This window comes from Camellia sinensis, chromosome 12, assembly GCF_055761805.1.
Source record: "Camellia sinensis isolate YWXY chromosome 12, ASM5576180v1, whole genome shotgun sequence".
Lineage (NCBI taxonomy): Eukaryota > Viridiplantae > Streptophyta > Magnoliopsida > Ericales > Theaceae > Camellia > Camellia sinensis.
In genome coordinates, this window is record NC_138972.1 from 76,545,024 (window position 1) to 76,564,227 (window position 19,204).

Here is a 19,204-nt window from a genome sequence, read left to right on the forward strand (position 1 = left end):
CTGAATATCCTCCTCACATTTATTATTGGTTCAACACTTGGATGGATACTTGTTAAAATCACCAAAACTCCTAAACATTTTCATGGCCTCGTGATTGGTTGCTGCTCTACAGGTACATCAACATCTCCAAAAAAAATTGCAAAAATATTTCTCTCAAATTGTAAATGTGTATTCACTTGGCCATTTAAAACCTTGTACCTGTGGATAGTTGTGGTGCCAACCTTGGTAAATTTTAAAGGCTGCTTAGGTGTTGTTAGGGAACAACACAAAAAAATCAAAAATTCACTTCAAAAAGTCAGCCCATTCTTTCTACTATTTTACACGCTTTTTTTGTAAAAAAAAATTAAAAAACCACTAAAAATAGCCTCTCGAGTTGTGAGAGTTATTGTTTTGTTTGCTTGTTTCCTAGGCTCTCGGGTTGTGAGAGTTTCCTTTTCTAGAACGTTGCATAGGATATATTTTTTAGCCTCCTATTGTCAGAGAAAGCTTTTTGGTTTTCTGGGCAATTTTGGAGTGTCTTTAAATGTCTTTTCTTTTTTGTAATAAAAGAAAAATTCCATCAAGATGTCCTTACAAGGCTTCAATGTAATCAAATTGACCCACTAGATGATTCAGTTGATTCTAGTTGTTTTTGAGATGCGGTTGTGCAGAGTAATGCAAAGGGAGAGGATCTGCACTCAAGTGACCAGTACAAACCTATTGTAGACTTCCATTTTTAACTTTTAAAAAAAATAATGATAATAAAAATTGGAGGAAGTAATATGTATTAATTTAACATGGGTATATCTACAATTTGATTTCTAATTACTTATAAAGCAGCCGCGAACCTTATCCTTTGACAGGTGCTGATTTTCAATAAGATTAAGAAGTATGAGAGGATTTTTGTGGAAAAGATCAACTTGAAGATGTTGTTTGCACCATCAACCATTGCATCCGTACAATCCTGTTGATGTTTATAATATTTTTCAAGAGTTACATCCTTGTGTTGCTAATCAAGTACGTTGTTCAATTCTTTCCTCTAGCTTAACATTTGTTGTTGTTTTGTGTCACAGATTATTGGGCTTTTGATTGGAGTAATCACACCAATAAGGAAGATTATGATTGGTGATAATGCCCCTTTTCGTGTGCTCAAGAGTTCGGCATCTTTGCTGGGGTATGTATCCTACCGCTGCAAACTTTTTTATTTCATTTGGATAGTGAGTTGCAAATGAAAGGATTTTGAGATTAAATTTGGATGAAAATTTAATAGAGTGAACGATTATAGATAGATTGAGAAACTCAAATAGAAGATTAAATAGAGTAAAAATATATGTATTTAAATCCACTAAGGTAAAGCTCTCAATTTCAATTTTGAAACCCATATCTAAACTATCATATCTAACAGACCTTCAAATTTAAAAATTTGAAAGGTCTGTCAGACAGATACACAGTACAAAGGACTTCTTTTCAAACCAGAAAATTAAAAAATTTCAACTAGCAGAGCAAGTGTCAATAAATCGAGCTGTGTACAGCACAAAATATTAAAGGCATGTCAGGTTGGTGTACTAGAGTCATCAATCTTTGCATACAGCAAGGTAAGATGATAAGTTATAATCTCAATGGACAAGCAAAATAATAAAGCCCTGTTTTTCAAGAGAATAACCATATGCAATGGGAATTGCAAATGAGTCAAGAACATTCATGCTTGCTCAACAACAACAAATCAATCCATTATACCAATGTGAGGATTATTATACAATTCAACAGTCCAATACAAGTCAAGTAATCTTAGGCTGAAATGCTGTGGACTACTGATATACTGGGCTGTACTGATATATGGTCATGAGGCTATTTGTTTTGTGCTTGTATGGTGAACTGATTTAATCAAATCGAATTAAGTAGTTGATTTTTGTGCTGTGATTGACCTTACTTAAAGTAGTTGAGTATCTATAAATGATTTGGTATTTAACCTACAGCAAATGAGGTATTGCATCAGAAATTGAGGTATTGCTCTGCTGTCAGGTATGGAAGCAGCTACCTACTTTTGAGTATGCTAATTGTGGTGTTGCTGCTGCTTTTGATCCAGATTCTGTATGGAAGCAGCTAGCTGCAAGTTTTGGTGATTGTTAAATAGGATAAATGGCTTAACTGATTTGCTAGTTTGATATGCTAAGCTGTGGGTAGACCTTGTTGTGCTTTTGTTGTTGATGTGTTTTCTTCAGTCTCTTTGGTCAAATTTTGCCTCAGGTTTGGTGTGGCCTTGTCTGGTTGCTGAGGCCAGTGACTGATCTGGGTTGCTGATTTTGGTGGATCTTTGTTTTCCTATCCATATGTGCTGAATCTGCTAATTCTGCTTCTGCTACCTTTTGCTTCTTGGCTGCTTAGGTTGTGGTCTGTTGGTCTGGTAAGTTGGTCTACTTTGTTCTGTTTGATTTGGTGGCTGTTATCTGTAACGCCCTCAAAATTAACCCATTATATATCATTGACATGCATCATTTAAAGAAGACATTTTATTAATTCATTCATCAGAGTACTACTAAATAATCGAATAAAATGCCCTACAGGCTTACATCTTTCCAAGCCAACACTTGGATACAAAAAATACGAGTTCTAACTCAATACAAGAAAAGCCCTAGGCTTGAGTGTTTACATGTACTAACAAATAAAAGCAAACAACAGAAAAATAGTCTTCAGAATCCAAGTCCTTCCAAGCTAAGTCCTTGGAGGTAGCTTATCCCCTGAACCTGAAAATGATGTTCCCATAAAGGGTGAGCCACAGCCCAGTAGAAATATACTAAACCACATATAAGCAACGAATAAAGCAATAGCATTCAATAGATGGTTAACCAGGATAATCAATTACTTCATTTTACAGTCTCATGACACTATTGTCTAAGATACGTTTTACTTCCCAGTTTTATCAACATGGCTCAGAACCTGGCCAAACTTACAACAGTGAATTACATATATCGTATTCACATCCTTCCAATATCAACAAACAAATGAGACTCAAGCTCAAATAAATCAAACACTTCATACTTCCAGATTGATACACATTTTAGTGTTGTATCAATAAAACACTTCTATATAAATAAGCACACATAAAAGTGATGCTAATGGAGTCCATCCCCTATCTCCTCCCAAACAAAATCCGGTTTAGAGGTCCATCCCCTATCTTCCCCTAAACCGTGGAGTACATCCCCTATCTCCTCCCACACACAAAACAATGTATGCAAATGCAATGCTCAATCAATACACATATTCTCTATCAATGCAATAGTCAAAATTTATGACTTAACCAATGTGATTAGTTTCAGTTAATCCTAATCCACATGCAATAGACAAATGATACAAATTATCCAATTATGCCATTTAATCAATGAATTCCCCAATTCCATGAATTACTTATACAAATCAATTCAATAATTCAACTAGGGTTTTTCCCAAAATTTACCAAAGTATTCCCAACATATTAAAATACCAAAACTTAGAACGTAACCTATAAATTGGAGTAGGAAATCCCTACCTCAGAGAAAACAACCCAAATGGTGAAGACAGAGATGAGTGCCCAAAGACCAAAATGCTCCAAATTGCCAAATGTTCAGATTAAATGAAAGCTCTTGACTCCCTCTATCTTTTTAATAAAGCAACTAGGGTTGAAACACTCTCTAAACAGATCAAACCTAAGAGAGAAGGTGAGTAGGGAGAGAGAGAGGTCGAACCTAGGGTTTGGAATCAAAAGAATATGAAAAAGACTGATCAAATCCCGCTGCTGTGTATTTAAACTGGACAGGCTCGCTCGAGCGAATACTTTGTCGCTCGAGCGACCAGACACAGAGAATCTACGCTCGAGCCAAGGAAGCCTTGCTCGAGCCAACAACCCAAAAGCTCGCTCGAGCGAAAGAAAGCTCGATCGAGCGAAGAACTCAAACCCTCAGGTCTGAAACCAGACTCACGCTCGAGCGAAGGAACTATTGCTCGAGCGAAGAACAAACTAACTCGCTCGAGCGAAGAAAAGCTCGCTCGAGCCAAGAATGCAAAGCTTCAGGTCCAACCCAGACGCAAACTCTCGCTCGAGCTACCAAACCCCGGCTCGAGCGAAGAACCAAAACAACATCTCGCTCGAGCGACAAACTCCTCGCTCGAGCGAAGAACCAAAATTCTGGACAACAACACTTGGTTTCTAAACCCAACCAACCTGAACAAACCTGCCCAACACATCCTATAATTCCAAATGAGAAAATAAGGAACATCAACAACAACAATTATACAATGACAGAATCTACGGAACAGACCGGATACAATAATCAAATGGGAAAAGACCGGGGTCGCTATAATCTCCCCCCCTTCAAAGAATTTCGTCCCCGAAATTAGGCACAAATTTGAAAACAGGTTTTTTTTTTCTCAATACCCAAAGATAGTATATAACAATAATAAACAACTTGACCCAATACTGGTCACTTCATCTCTTTATCAAGAGGCATCCCACAATATATATAAAACAACATATATTTCAACCTGCACCACTATTATGCATAATTCCTTTCAATGTTAACAATTTCCATATCATATTCAATTGCATTATATATATAACACATCCAACAATGTAATCAACATATACAATGTTACACTAATCTTCTATAATGAAACAAGTTTCAAGATACACCCATTTACCAAAACATACTCAATGTTTTACAACTTAAGACATATGTAAAGCTCTTAAGTTCAACAGTATAACAGAATCTAATTATAAGATTACAAATCAACAAACATGTCCGGATATTTCTCGCGGACTTCCAATTCACGTTCCCAAGTGGCTTCCTCCACTCCGTGGTGTTTCCACAAAACTTTGACCAAAGGGATGGTCTTGCCTCGCAAAACTTGATCCCGCCTATCCAAGACTCGAATCGGTCTCTCCTCATATGAAACATCCTCATCAACTACTAAATCGGTCCAATCCAACACATGTGATAGATCCGGCTCATACTTCCGAAGCATACTCACATGAAACACGTCATGTACTCCGGACAACTGCGGCGGCAAAGCTAAACGATAAGCAGCCTCGCCAATCCTCTCAAGGATCTCAAACGGACCAATGAACCGAGGGGACAACTTCCCACTCTTCCCAAACCTCATCAAACCCCGTCTAGGTGATATCTTTAGAAAGACATGATCACCCACCTCAAACACCAAAGGTCTCCTCCTACGGTCGGCATACGATTTCTGACGACTCTGTGCTGTAACAAGCCTCTTACGAATAAGCTCAACTTTCTCCGTCGTTTCCCTCACCAACTCTGGACCCAACAGAGGTGCATCACCCACCTCGGCCCAACACACAGGAGATCTACACGGTCGGCCATATAAGGCCTCAAATGGTGCCATACTGATACTAGACTGGAAACTGTTGTTGTAGGCAAACTCCACCAACGGCAAGCGCCTCTCCCACGACCCACTAAAGTCTAGAACACAACCCCGAAGCATATCCTCAAGTATCTGAATAGTACGCTCGGACTGTCCGTCAGTCTGAGGATGATAAGCCGTGCTAAAGGTCAACTTAGTGCCTAAGGCACTCTGCAAACTCTGCCACAACCTGGCAATAAAACAAGGATCTCTATCTGAGACGATCGTCACTGGGACCCCGTGCAATCTCACTATGTCCCGAATATACAAGTCGGCAAGATGATCTACCGAATCACTCACGCGCATAGAAATAAAGTGCGCCGACTTAGTCAACCGGTCTACAACCAGCCAAATAGCATCACTACCCCGCTGAGTCCTCGGAAGACCTACAACGAAGTCCATAGTGACATGCTCCCACTTCCACTCGGCAATAGGCAACTACTTTCCCCTCTTGCATTAACACACAACCCAGACCCTCTCGTGAGGCGTCACAATAGACTGCATAACCCAACCCTCTCTCTGGAATAATCAATACTGGAGTGGTAGTCAGTCTAACTTTCAACTCCTGAAACGACTTTTCACAAGTCTCACTCCATACAAATTTAACTCCCTTCCGAGTCAGCCTAGTCAACGGTGATGCTAACCTGGAGAAATCTTTCACAAACCGACGGTAATACCCAGCTAATCCCAGAAAACTGCGGATCTCAAATACACTCTTAGGCTGTGCCCAATCCTGCACTGCCTCTACCTTGGATGTATCAACAGACACTCCTTCACCGGATACCACATGGCCTAAGAATTTGACTTCTCTCAGCCAGAACTCACACTTCCCAAACTTGGCATACAGCCTATGGGCTCTAAGTAACTCAAGCACCACCCTCAAGTGTGCCTCGTGCTCCTCCTCAGAAGGCGAATAGATAAGGATGTCGTCCACAAAAACGACTACAAACCGATCCAAGAATTTCCGAAAAATCCGGTTCATCAAGTCCATAAAGACTGCCGGTGCATTGGTGAGTCCGAATGGCATCACCAGAAACTCATAATGGCCATACCGCGTACGGAATGCCGTCTTCGAAATATCCTCTTCCCTGACCCTCAACTGGTGGTAACCCGATCACAAGTCTATCTTAGAGAAACAACGGGAACCCTTCAACTGGTCAAACAGGTCATCTATACGGGGCATAGGGTACTTATTCTTGACCGTAGCCCGATTCAACTTCCGGTAATCTATACAAAGTCTCAAAGCACCTCCTTTCTTTTTAACAAAGAGGGTCGGTGCTCCCCACGGCGAAACACTAGGACGTATAAAACCCTTGTCTAATAACTCCTGGAGCTGAATCTTCAACTCAACTAACTCGGCTGGGGCAAAACGATAAGGTGCCATAGAAATCGGTGCTGTGCCTGGCACTAGGTCAATGGAGAACTCAATCTCCTGATGCGGTGGCAAACCAACAAGATCCTCAGGAAAGACGTCCGAGTACTCACAAACCACCCTTGGCAACACAATCTGTGTCTCCTCATCCTCACTAATCGAAAGGTTAGCAAGTAAACTACTAAGCTCACTCCGTCTTCGTGGAACATACCCTGGTGGCAACACATCACCAACCCGGTCCCCCAGAAAATGAAAATACTCTCCGCTCAAGGTACAACAAGTGACCCTCTGGCGGTAGCAATCAATAACTGCCCGGTATGACGATAACCAGTCCATACCCAAAATAACATCGAAACCCCTCATAGGCATAACGACAAAGGAAAATGGGATTCTATGATAATCAACCTCTATATCACAACCCCTAACACCTTGTTTCAAAATCAATTCACCCCCAAGAGGTGACACTACACATATAGGAGATGCTAACTGTGCTAACTCCAATTCCAAAACAGATGCAAATGCAGCAGACACAAAGGAATGAGATGCACCCGTATCAATCAAAACATTAGCAACCGAGTTACAAAACAAGAAGGTACCTCTCACAACTGATGGAGTCGGTACAAGATCCTGCGCGGTAACAGCGTACACGCGCCCAGACGACCTCTGATCAACCTGCTCACCCCTAGGAGCATAAGATTGCTGCACTGTCTGGGACGATGAAGCCCCCTGATTAGCCCTCGAGGCCTGACCCGACTGAGCTGGCTGCTGACCCTGAATCGGCCTCAAACCAGATGCACCAGGTGTGCCACCCAACTGTGGGCAATACCTCTTCATGTGCCCTGGCTGACCACACTGATAACACGAGAGTGGCTGACCTCTACCCTGACTCTGGCTCTGAGATCGAGCCGAAAATGATGCTGCTCTCTGCACTCCTCCCCTCTGAGGACAAACTGGAGACTTGTGGCCCAGCTGGCCACACTTGAAACAGGTAATGTCTCCCTGACTGCTTTTCCCCGAACTAGCACTCGGTACAGGAAAAGTCGATCTAGAAAAGCTACCCTGAGACTGCTGGGGATCAAACCCTTCTGTCTCCTACCATCACTCTGACTATCCTGACTCCTCTTGGAGCCCTTCTGCCCTTCCTCCTCCTCCTGCATCATGATCTCCATATGGGCTGCAGCATCAACCATACGCCCATAATCCCGAATCATAGTTCCCCCAACTCTCAGCTTGAGGCCACGCCTCAACTTCTTCTCAAACTCAATACAACGGCGTTCCTCAGACGCCACCAACTCAGGTGCAAACCTGGACAAACTAGTAAATGCAGCCTCAAACTCGGCCACTGAAGAACTCGCCTGCTTAAGCTGACAAAACTGGTCTCGCAGCTTCTCCCTGACTGCCGGAGATAAAAACTTCTCCTGGAATGCATTCACAAAAGCCTCCCACGTACCTCCTATACGCCCCTTAGTAAACTTCCACCACTGACCCGCATCCCCCTTCAACTGGAAAGATGCCAAGGTCACTTTCAACCCCTCGTCTTCGATGCCAAGCATCTCAAACGTCTTCGTTGTCTGTTCGAGCCATTCATCTGCCTTAAGTGGCTCTTTAGGATCACCCACAAATTCATCCGGATTAGACCGGAAGAACTCCCTCTTCAGAAAGGAAGGTCCTGCATCCGCAATAACAGCCTGAGCTTGATTCTCAGCTCTGAGAATGCCTACTGACTCCCTGAATGCCCCTGCTATCTCTCGGGCTAGAGCGCCCATAGCCTGCTGGCCTACTGGCTCGGCCACATTGGCCTGGCCAATTCCCTCTTGAACTGCCGGAATCTCTTCTGGCACAGGCAACTCCTGCCTACTCGGCCTACCACGCCTACCGCGTCCTCGTCCTCGTCCTGACATCCTAATAAAGGAAACAAAGACATTAGCACATTAATAAATGTGCCAAAGCTAAACACTCGCGTCCTAATACAATGGACAACAATAATTCATTCCACGTAAGCACATAATCACATAAGCACCTACGAATTTCATTCCCGAATAATGATAGTCCCAATGCGTTACTATAGTTCCGGTTGGAAGCAGCAGTGATCAAGTGCCTTTCCAACAAGACTACTAGAAACTCAAGGGTACAATCAACATCCTAGAAACTACATTCCATACTCACATAATCACATAAACATGTTATCACATAAGCATATAACATTACACTAAGTCTCTATCAAACGAGACGAACCCAGTGTGATACTAATCACTTCCCACGTACCCAAAGTATTCAAACCCGGTACGCTCTGATACCAAGTTGTAACGCCCTCAAAATTAACCCATTATATATCATTGACATGCATCATTTAAAGAAGACATTTTATTAATTCATTCATCAGAGTACTACTAAATAATCGAATAAAATGCCCTACAGGCTTACATCTTTCCAAGCCAACACTTGGATACAAAAAATACGAGTTCTAACTCAATACAAGAAAAGCCCTAGGCTTGAGTGTTTACATGTACTAACAAATAAAAGCAAACAACAGAAAAATAGTCTTCAGAATCCAAGTCCTTCCAAGCTAAGTCCTTGGAGGTAGCTTATCCCCTGAACCTGAAAATGATGTTCCCATAAAGGGTGAGCCACAGCCCAGTAGAAATATACTAAACCACATATAAGCAACGAATAAAGCAATAGCATTCAACAGATGGTTAACCAGGATAATCAATTACTTCATTTTACAGTCTCATGACACTATTGTCTAAGATACGTTTTACTTCCCAGTTTTATCAACATGGCTCAGAACCTGGCCAAACTTACAACAGTGAATTACATATATCGTATTCACATCCTTCCAATATCAACAAACAAATGAGACTCAAGCTCAAATAAATCAAACACTTCATACTTCCAGATTGATACACATTTTAGTGCTGTATCAATAAAACACTTCTATATAAATAAGCACACATAAAAGTGATGCTAATGGAGTCCATCCCCTATCTCCTCCCAAACAAAATCCGGTTTAGAGGTCCATCCCCTATCTTCCCCTAAACCGTGGAGTACATCCCCTATCTCCTCCCACACACAAAACAACGTATGCAAATGCAATGCTCAATCAATACACATATTCTCTATCAATGCAATAGTCAAAATTTATGACTTAACCAATGTGATTAGTTTCAGTTAATCCTAATCCACATGCAATAGACAAATGATACAAATTATCCAATTATGCCATTTAATCAATGAATTCCCCAATTCCATGAATTTAACCATCTTTTCCCAATTCCATGAATTACTTATACAAATCAATTCAATAATTCAACTAGGGTTTTTCCCAAAATTTACCAAAGTATTCCCAACATATTAAAATACCAAAACTTAGAACGTAACCTATAAATTGGAGTAGGAAATCCCTACCTCAGAGAAAACAACCCAAATGGTGAAGACAGAGATGAGTGCCCAAAGACCAAAATGCTCCAAATTGCCAAATGTTCAGATTAAATGAAAGCTCTTGACTCCCTCTATCTTTTTAATAAAGCAACTAGGGTTGAAACACTCTCTAAACAGATCAAACCTAAGAGAGAAGGTGAGTAGGGAGAGAGAGAGAGGTCGAACCTAGGGTTTGGAATCAAAAGAATATGAAAAAGACTGATCAAATCCCGCTACTGTGTATTTAAACTGGACAGGCTCGCTCGAGCGAATACTTTGTCGCTCGAGCGACCAGACACAGAGAATCTACGCTCGAGCCAAGGAAGCCTTGCTCGAGCCAACAACCCAAAAGCTCGCTCGAGCGAAAGAAAGCTCGATCGAGCGAAGAGCTCAAACCCTCAGGTCTGAAACCAGACTCACGCTCGAGCGAAGGAACTATTGCTCGAGCGAAGAACAAACTAACTCGCTCGAGCGAAGAAAAGCTCGCTCGAGCCAAGAATGCAAAGCTTCAGGTCCAACCCAGACGCAAACTCTCGCTCGAGCTACCAAACCCCGGCTCGAGCGAAGAACCAAAACAACATCTCGCTCGAGCGACAAACTCCTCGCTCGAGCGAAGAACCAAAATTCTGGACAACAACACTTGGTTTCTAAACCCAACCAACCTGAACAAACCTGCCCAACACATCCTATAATTCCAAATGAGAAAATAAGGAACAACAACAACAACAATTATACAATGACAGAATCTACGGAACAGACCGGATACAATAATCAAATGGGAAAAGACCGGGGTCGTTATCTGAATTGGCTTTTCTATCTATCTGTGTTGATCTCTGTTTGACCTGTTGGTCTACCAAGCATCCTATTATTTGATTTGGTGGCTGTTTTGGTGACTGTTTTTTAGGTTTGTTTTGTGGATCAAAAGAACTAACTAGAACTATAAGGTATATATCTTATTTTATGATAACCCAAGCTGGCCTTGTTGGTCAAGCCAGGTTGACATTGTCAAATTGTCAATGGTCTAAGGCTCTATACAATTGCATCTAATAGAAAGCTATAGTCATGGCCTAGTGCAGTACAGATGCTGATCTCTGTGTAGGAATCTTTATGTTAATTAGGGTGGCATGTGCAAAAGTGATGAGAAACTAGGCCCATGTTCTTTTACATTGTAAAGTGGCAAGAGAGTTATGGGACTTGAGCTTCTTGATATTTTGGATCTCTTAGGTTTTTTTCGGAGTGGTGAAATTCATGCATGTGTGGAGGGGCGGCTGTGTGGGGAAGAGATTCAAGAAGAAGAGCATGGCTTTGTTGATGATTAGACTGAAACCGGATCAATTTCTTGACTTCGTTTATGATTTAGTTTTGTAAGGTGCATATGGATTTGTTGGGTCATTTATGGCTCGAGTATAGGTTTAACACAACGATTTAATTTTCCAAACTTATATTTAATTGTTATGTTTGATGAATATTGAATGATAGTTGACTCGTTGTTTGGTTTTCTTTTGGAGGGCAATATTCTCGACACCCCTACCCGCGCCGCCATCCCCCATGGCTAGTGGGCCTCCTCCTTTCCCTTTTTTATGCATTTTATTTCCTTTAATTTTTTGTTTTATTGATCTATATTCATAGCTTTTGTAGTTTGTAGATCACTATTGTACAGAACAAATGTCCTGTGTACATCAGTGATTTATTTTATTTTTTCAATAGACAAAGTTCTCTCTCTGCTTGGCAAGAAGGTTCTAAACCTCAGTTCAGCAACATCTAGGAGATAAATACAAAGATATATCTTATTATGCATGCTCTAATAACCCTTACCTAATGTAGTGTTGCTATAGTTTTTATTATTATCTATTATTTAGTTTTTTTGTTTTTTTTTGTTTTTTTTTTTTCTCTTGCCTTCGGTGATGTATTCTGAATTCTGATTGCATCCATTGCCAGATGCATCTTTGTTAAATTTGATTGTGTCCATTGGTAGATGCACCTATCTTGAATGAAATTCAATTCTTGGTCTAATCAAATACCCAATACTTCACCTATGTGCCTCTCTTTAATTTATTCCACTTTTTAATACTTAATATATGTTTTTCACCCAACGGGCAATAATGACTCCATGATCTAATAGAATTCTTTTTTTACAGGGCCATACAATGTATAATCTCAATTCGTATACTATTTACAGATAATGTAGATTGGAAATTTAATAATTCACCTTGACAATCACAAGAAAGAGAATCATTGTTATTATTATTTTCATTTTAATGATAAGCTAGCCTATAGAAATCTCACAAATCATTGACATCTACCACTCATAAATCTTAATAAACAATAATAAGCCCATCAACGAAACTACTTTATAAGTATACCTTGAGGGTTAAACTAAGAAACTTGACCACATAGTCTGGTATACTGATGCTTGTTTATGTGATTTGACTGAGTAATTTGGTATAAAAAAAAAAAAAAAACAGAGCAACCTAATGCAAAATCCCACTGAAGCATTTAAACAAACACTTGCAAGACATTATATACAATCACAACATAAAAACAATAATAGTAAATTACAACTAACCTTTTATATCAAAAGATGAAAATTAATAAATTCATGAGTTACAAAATTAGATTTTCAGATTGTATCAAGTTATATGGCTAAAACAAGAAGATCATAAATAAGTAAGAAAGATAGAGGTATTGTGTGTGTTTGATGAGAATGAGAAAGAGAGAAAGAATACCTAATGAACTCTGATCGTAGAAGATGAAAACACAGGAAATTTGTGGTGTAGATGGTAGATAAGGATGGCATTTGATAAACCCTTGCTTCATGATTTGGCTCCCGCCTCTTTAACCCGCCAAAATCAAATTTACTTCACCAATTTCAAAATTTTTGGACTTCCTTCTCTGTCTCTATGTCAATCTGGTATGCAGATTTTGCTGTATCAAATTTGGTTTGTTTCTTCAGTTTCGTTATTTACTTTGTTGTATAACATAGAAGGGAAAAAAACTTATCTTAAATTAAAAAGTAAATATTTGGTCCTTATATTTTTTATTGAATCACTTGTAACTTGTAATTTTTAATTTTGTGTCAATTTAGTGTAATTAATAATATTGTTAATATTTTTAATAAAAAATTATCACTGAATTTGTTGTGGTTAACTTAATAAGTTGAGCAAATTTATTATTTTAAAGTATGACATATGTCACTTATATGCATATTTGTCATTTAAAAATATGGGTAAATTACATTGACACCCCTCTGAGATTTATGTTTATTACAGTTCTCCCTCACTGTTTGGAAATTACACTTCCCCTTGAAATTTAAAGTTTCATTACAGATTCCCCCTCAACAATTTAATTTTTTTAAATACCAATTTTGCCCTCACTAGGTAAATTACATTGACACCCCTCACATTTTAGAAATTATAATCCCCTCCCTAAGGTTTAAAGTAGCAGTACCAATTGCCCCCTCGTTTAGTATTAGTTGGAAAAAAAATTAATTGAAAAAACAATTAATTGGGAAAAAAATTATTTGAAAAAAAATTTTGTTAGTAAATTTTTTTAATTCATGTTTAAAAATCAACATAAACTCATTTTTTGAATTTACTTTTTTTTCTCAAATTTACAAATTGAGACAACAATTTATAAACCAAAAAAAAAAAAAATATCAAACAAGTTTTTATGACAGTTTTTTAAGTTTTTGTAAATATAAATTGAAAATCAAAAATGAAATGGTTACCAAACAGGTTTCAGATGATCAAAATGTCGTAAAATTAACAAATAATTAAATAAGTTACCAACGTAAGAATTGACTTATCAAAAGATTTTTAGGCTACGTATAGTTTGATTTTTAGAAAAAAAAAATTTAAAAATTAAAAATTAATTTGGTTAAGAAATAAAAAAATAATTAATTTACCTAACAATTATAAATCTAAATTGTTGGGTAAAATCTAAAATTAAGTGTCAAAAGTGAATCAATTAAAACTATATGGAAGAACAAAATGTAAGGATTATTGATGTAATTTACCCAACAATTATAAGCAATTGAAAGAAATTGAGATAAATTTGTAATTTCAGAGTGAAAATCGAGTTAATTGAAACTAGGGGGACTAAAATTCATGAAACTTTATCATTGTACAAGAGAGCAATTTGAATTTTTTTTTTCCAGTTAAAAAAATATGTTATATTGAGTTTAATTTATTTTGTTCATTTTAAATTTTTTTGAAAATATATTGTCATTTTTTGTTTTTCCAAAAAATGCAATTATATGGCTTGGAAAGTTTTTGGCTTGACACTTTTTGCCTAATGCCATAAAAAGTAACTTACACCTACCTAGCTTAGTGACATTTTTGAGAAAATGCCATTGCTACTAAAGTTTAGTGACATCTGTTGATAAATGTCACTAAACAAATTTCTTGTGTCATTCTTTTAATAAAATGCCATAAAATTGACATGACATTTCTTTATTGAAATGCCACTAGAGCCTTATATGTTTGTGGTTCAGCGGTATTTTTCTAAATGTGTCACCAAATATTTTTTTCGTGGCATTTTCTAAAAACATGCCACTAATATAGTGTCACTAAAATGTGTTTTTGTTTTAGTTTTGTGACACTTATTTATTGAAATGTCACTAGAGCCTTTTATGTTTGTCGTTTAGTGGCATTTTTAAAAAACGTGCCACCAAATATTATTTTTTGTGGCATTTTCTAAAAATATGCCACTAGTGTAGTGCCACTAAAGTGTGTTTTTGTTGTAGTGTGTAATCAATTAAATCAAGTTGAGATAAAGTCATAAATTCATAGTCTAAATTAAGATAATTAAAATTATAGAAACCAAATGACACAAGAATTAAAGTACAGAGACTACTGTCATAATTTGTTTTTTTTTAGTTTATACTTTATAGTGATAAAATCATAATTTATCACATCATTATGTTATATTAGATTTTACGATAGTACTACATATTCATAATTTTTATTCAAAATTTTACCTAGAAACACTCATATGTGGCTCAGATTCCTTCTATATATATGAACTCCACAATACACTAACTAAAGGCCAAAAACACATTTACTTTCGTTGTAAATTTCTTGATCCAAATTGTGAGTTAGCAGAGTTTTTGTTAGTTTTATGGCATCCTTTGAAAGTTGGTTTAGTAAATTAATTTATTGACTAAAAAATAGTGCTAAAAGAAAAACTCAATGCTAGTATAGGTAGTTTGGTAACATTAGTGCAGTATGTGTGATATTTTATTTTAGGTGTAATTTAAATGTGAAGAATTTTTCATTATTATTTTCATGATATTTTTTTCATGATTCGTAGCATTACTCATTGAAAATGTAAGAATTAAAATGATATAAGGAACAAAATATAGAGACCATTAGTGTAATTTACCTAGAAAAAATAGATTATATTCCAAAAAAATATCCCCATATATTATTCTTGACAAAACACTGCTTTTGAAAATTCCCTACATGTATAAAAAGAAGCCACCACATACCACATGCCACTAAAGCAAAACACTTTGTCACCGAACAATGGGACTAGTGAATAGGGTTCCTATTCTCCAATTCGCTTGGGTTCTTCTGGCTCTCTATGTTTGGCTAGTATCAGCAGTAGAGAGGTCCACCTATATTGTTCACATGGACAAGTCCCTCATGCCCATGGCATTCACTGGTCCTAACCATTGGTACACTTCCACCGTTGATTCCATAAAGTCAACCAATCCCACAACACCCGACGGCCATCATTCCACAACAAACCTTCTCTACACTTATGACAATGCACTCCATGGTTTCAGTGCACTTCTCTCCAAAGAAGAACTAAAGACTGTAAAGAAGTCGCTGGGGTTTCTCTCAGCTTACAGTGACAGACAAGTCACAGTTGACACAACCCACACCTTTCAATTCCTCTCCCTCTCTCCGGCCACCGGACTATGGCCGGCGTCGGATTACGGCAAAGATGTCATCGTCGGAGTCCTCGACTCCGGCGTCTGGCCGGAGAGCAAGAGCTTCGACGACGAAGGAATGACGGAAATTCCTTCTAAATGGAAAGGAACATGCGAGAAAGGTCAAGAGTTCAACTCTTCTTTGTGTAATTTAAAGCTCATAGGAGCTAGGTACTTTAACAAGGGTGTCAGGGCCGCGAAACCCAATGTCTCTATTAGCATGAACTCGGCAAGGGGCAGCGACGGCCATGGGACACACACTTCCTCAACTGCCGCCGGGAACTATGTCAAAAGCACCTCGTACTTCGGATATGCTTCGGGAAAAGCGAGAGGGGTTGCGCCGAAAGCCCGTTTGGCTATTTATAAGGTCATCTGGGAAGAAGGACGGTACGCTTCGGATGTTTTAGCCGGTATGGATCAAGCTGTTGCTGATGGGGTCGATGTGATATCGATTTCATCGGGTTTTGATCAAGTTACATTGTTCGAAGACCCTATCGCCATAGCTTCATTCGGAGCGATGGAAAAGGGTGTGGTTGTTTCCACCTCAGCAGGAAATTCTGGGCCTTTTATGGGCCGCTTACACAACGGAATTCCATGGGTCTTGACCGTGGCGGCCGGGTCCATCGACCGGTGGTTTGCCGGAAGGTTGAGGCTAGGGAATGGTTTAACTATCACAGGATGGTCCATGTTCCCTACCAGTGCTTTGGTGGAGAACTTGCCTTTAATTTACAACAAAACCCTAGCTCCATGCAATTCATCTGAGTTGTTGTCCAAAGCCCCTAATGGAATCATCATCTGTGATAACACAATCCCTTTTGATGTCCAAATAAGAGAAATTTCTTCCTCAAATACCCTTGCAGCAGCTATCTTCATCACTGATGACCCTAAACCATTTGAGTTCACCAATTTCCCGTATCCTGGGGCGATAATCAGCACCAAGGATGGCTTAGATGTGATCAAGTACGCCAAAAAAAGGGGTGATTCAGCTACAGCTAGTATTAGTTTCCAAGAAACCGATTTGGGGACTGCGCGTGCACCGGTGGTTTCAACCTACACTTCAAGAGGTCCTTCACCGAGCTACCCGGGAGTCCTCAAACCGGATGTAATGGCCCCGGGGACATTAGTTTTGGCTTCGTGGATTCCAGGCTCACCTACTTCTATTATAGGTTCAAATATATTTTTGTATAGTGAATTCAATATGGTGTCCGGGACTTCCATGGCTTGTCCTCATGTTTCAGGCATCGCGGCGCTCTTAAAAGGAGCACACCCTGAGTGGAGCCCGGCTGCTATTAGGTCCGCTATTATGACCACCGCGAACCCATACGATAACACCCTTAATCAAATCGTTGACAGCGGTTTTGGGTTTGATATTGCTACGCCTCTTTCGATGGGAGCTGGTCAGATTGATCCGAACCGGGCACTTGATCCAGGTCTTGTTTATGATGCTACTCCACAAGATTACGTGAATCTCATATGTTCAATGAACTTCACTACCAATCAAATGTTGACGATCACAAGATCAAACGGTTACGATTGCTCAAACCCATCTTCTGATCTCAATTACCCATCGTTTATTGCTTTGTACTCAAACAAAACTGGTGGGTTGGTTCAGAAATTTGAGAGGACTGTCACGAATGTCGGCGGTGGTGCAGCGAAGTATAAGGCTAAAGTGACAGCACCAGAAGGGTCTGTTGTGACAGTCTCGCCGGAGACAATGGTGTTTGAAGGGACAAACGAGAAGCAGAGATACTCACTTACCATAAGTTATGTGAGTGACAAAAATAGGACTGTGACATTTGGTTCAATTATTTGGGTGGAAGATAATGGAAAGCACACCGTGAGGAGTCCTATTGCGGTGTCACCAATGATCAAGGCATGGTGATTTTATATAAATACTAGGGGTGGCACCTAATCCATATGCAATTTAGATAAGTAGTCATAAAAATAAATAATAAAAAAATTAGTATTATAATATGTAGGTTATCTAAATGATAAGAGTCTTCTTAATGAAACTGAAAGGTTTTGAGTTCAAATCTTACTTAACCACACTATTAAACACCAAACTATGTACTCACATATATAATAGTACAGATATATGACTCTGCATAAATGGGATGTTTTGGAATGCCCTTTCTACAAATATATGACCCTGCTTGAATGGGATGTTTTGGAATGCCCTTTCTTTATTCCAAAATTGTTGTGTGATATTCAATGCAAAGGATAAACTATAAAATAATAAAAATTTAAATATGTGAATAAGTTTCATTATGTACATAGTTTATAATAATACTTATAATTATTTATAGAAGAAACACCTTCCCGAACACCTTCCAACTTTTTTCTCAATAATATCAATCAAATCTTCTTACTGCATTTCATTTTTCATCTCATGTATTAACTCAACACTGCATTGAGATAATGGATTTCACCACCTACGTGTAGTCCTAACGGTAAACAAAATCTAGTCATAGCATTTTTTATTTTTGTTGAATTGGCTTCCTTTCGATTTAGATCTAGGCGAGAGGGTGTTGTCTAGTCTATGAGACCTACTATGAGTGATGTTTAAATAATCAGAATCATCCAATTTATTGAGTTTTTTTGTGTATATCATCTACAAAAAATATTAAGTAACTTTTTCAATTTATCGCATTTGTTACAAATTATGATTTGAGTATGAAAAATTTGTTTGGTGAATGAGTTTTGAATTGAGTAGGAAATTTTTGATGTGACATATGATATTTGATATAAAAACTTACAACTCATAACCAAATACACAATTCAAAATTCTATTCAAAACTCATAAAAAAAATTTCAAATTTTTTTTATTTAAAATATAAAAAATAACAGGTGCCAATTGTAAAAAAAAAAATTGCACTGTTCCGGTCAACCGGTTGGACGTTCGGGAGAACGACCGGTTAATCTAAATTTTCTTGCTTTGGACAGAATTTTCAAAAATAAGTATAAAATTAATTTTTAAAAATTGTAAACAAATATCATAAACAAACCAAATAGTGAAACTAAAGTTTAAAAACCCTTCCAAACACAGCCTTTGGATTTTAGATTCAACCACAATGCAATCCATGTCTTAATTAATTCAC

At 38.4% G+C, this 19,204-nt stretch overlaps 1 pseudogene across 1 annotated transcript; it reads left to right on the top strand.

The window, feature by feature from the left end:
• Nucleotides 1-15,440: 15,440 nt before the first annotated feature.
• On the top strand, nucleotides 15,441-18,279 carry LOC145804581 (subtilisin-like protease SBT3 pseudogene; annotated as a pseudogene). Its single transcript, XR_014346587.1, has one exon. The product of XR_014346587.1 is annotated as a subtilisin-like protease SBT3 pseudogene (transcript).
• Nucleotides 18,280-19,204: the final 925 nt, after the last annotated feature.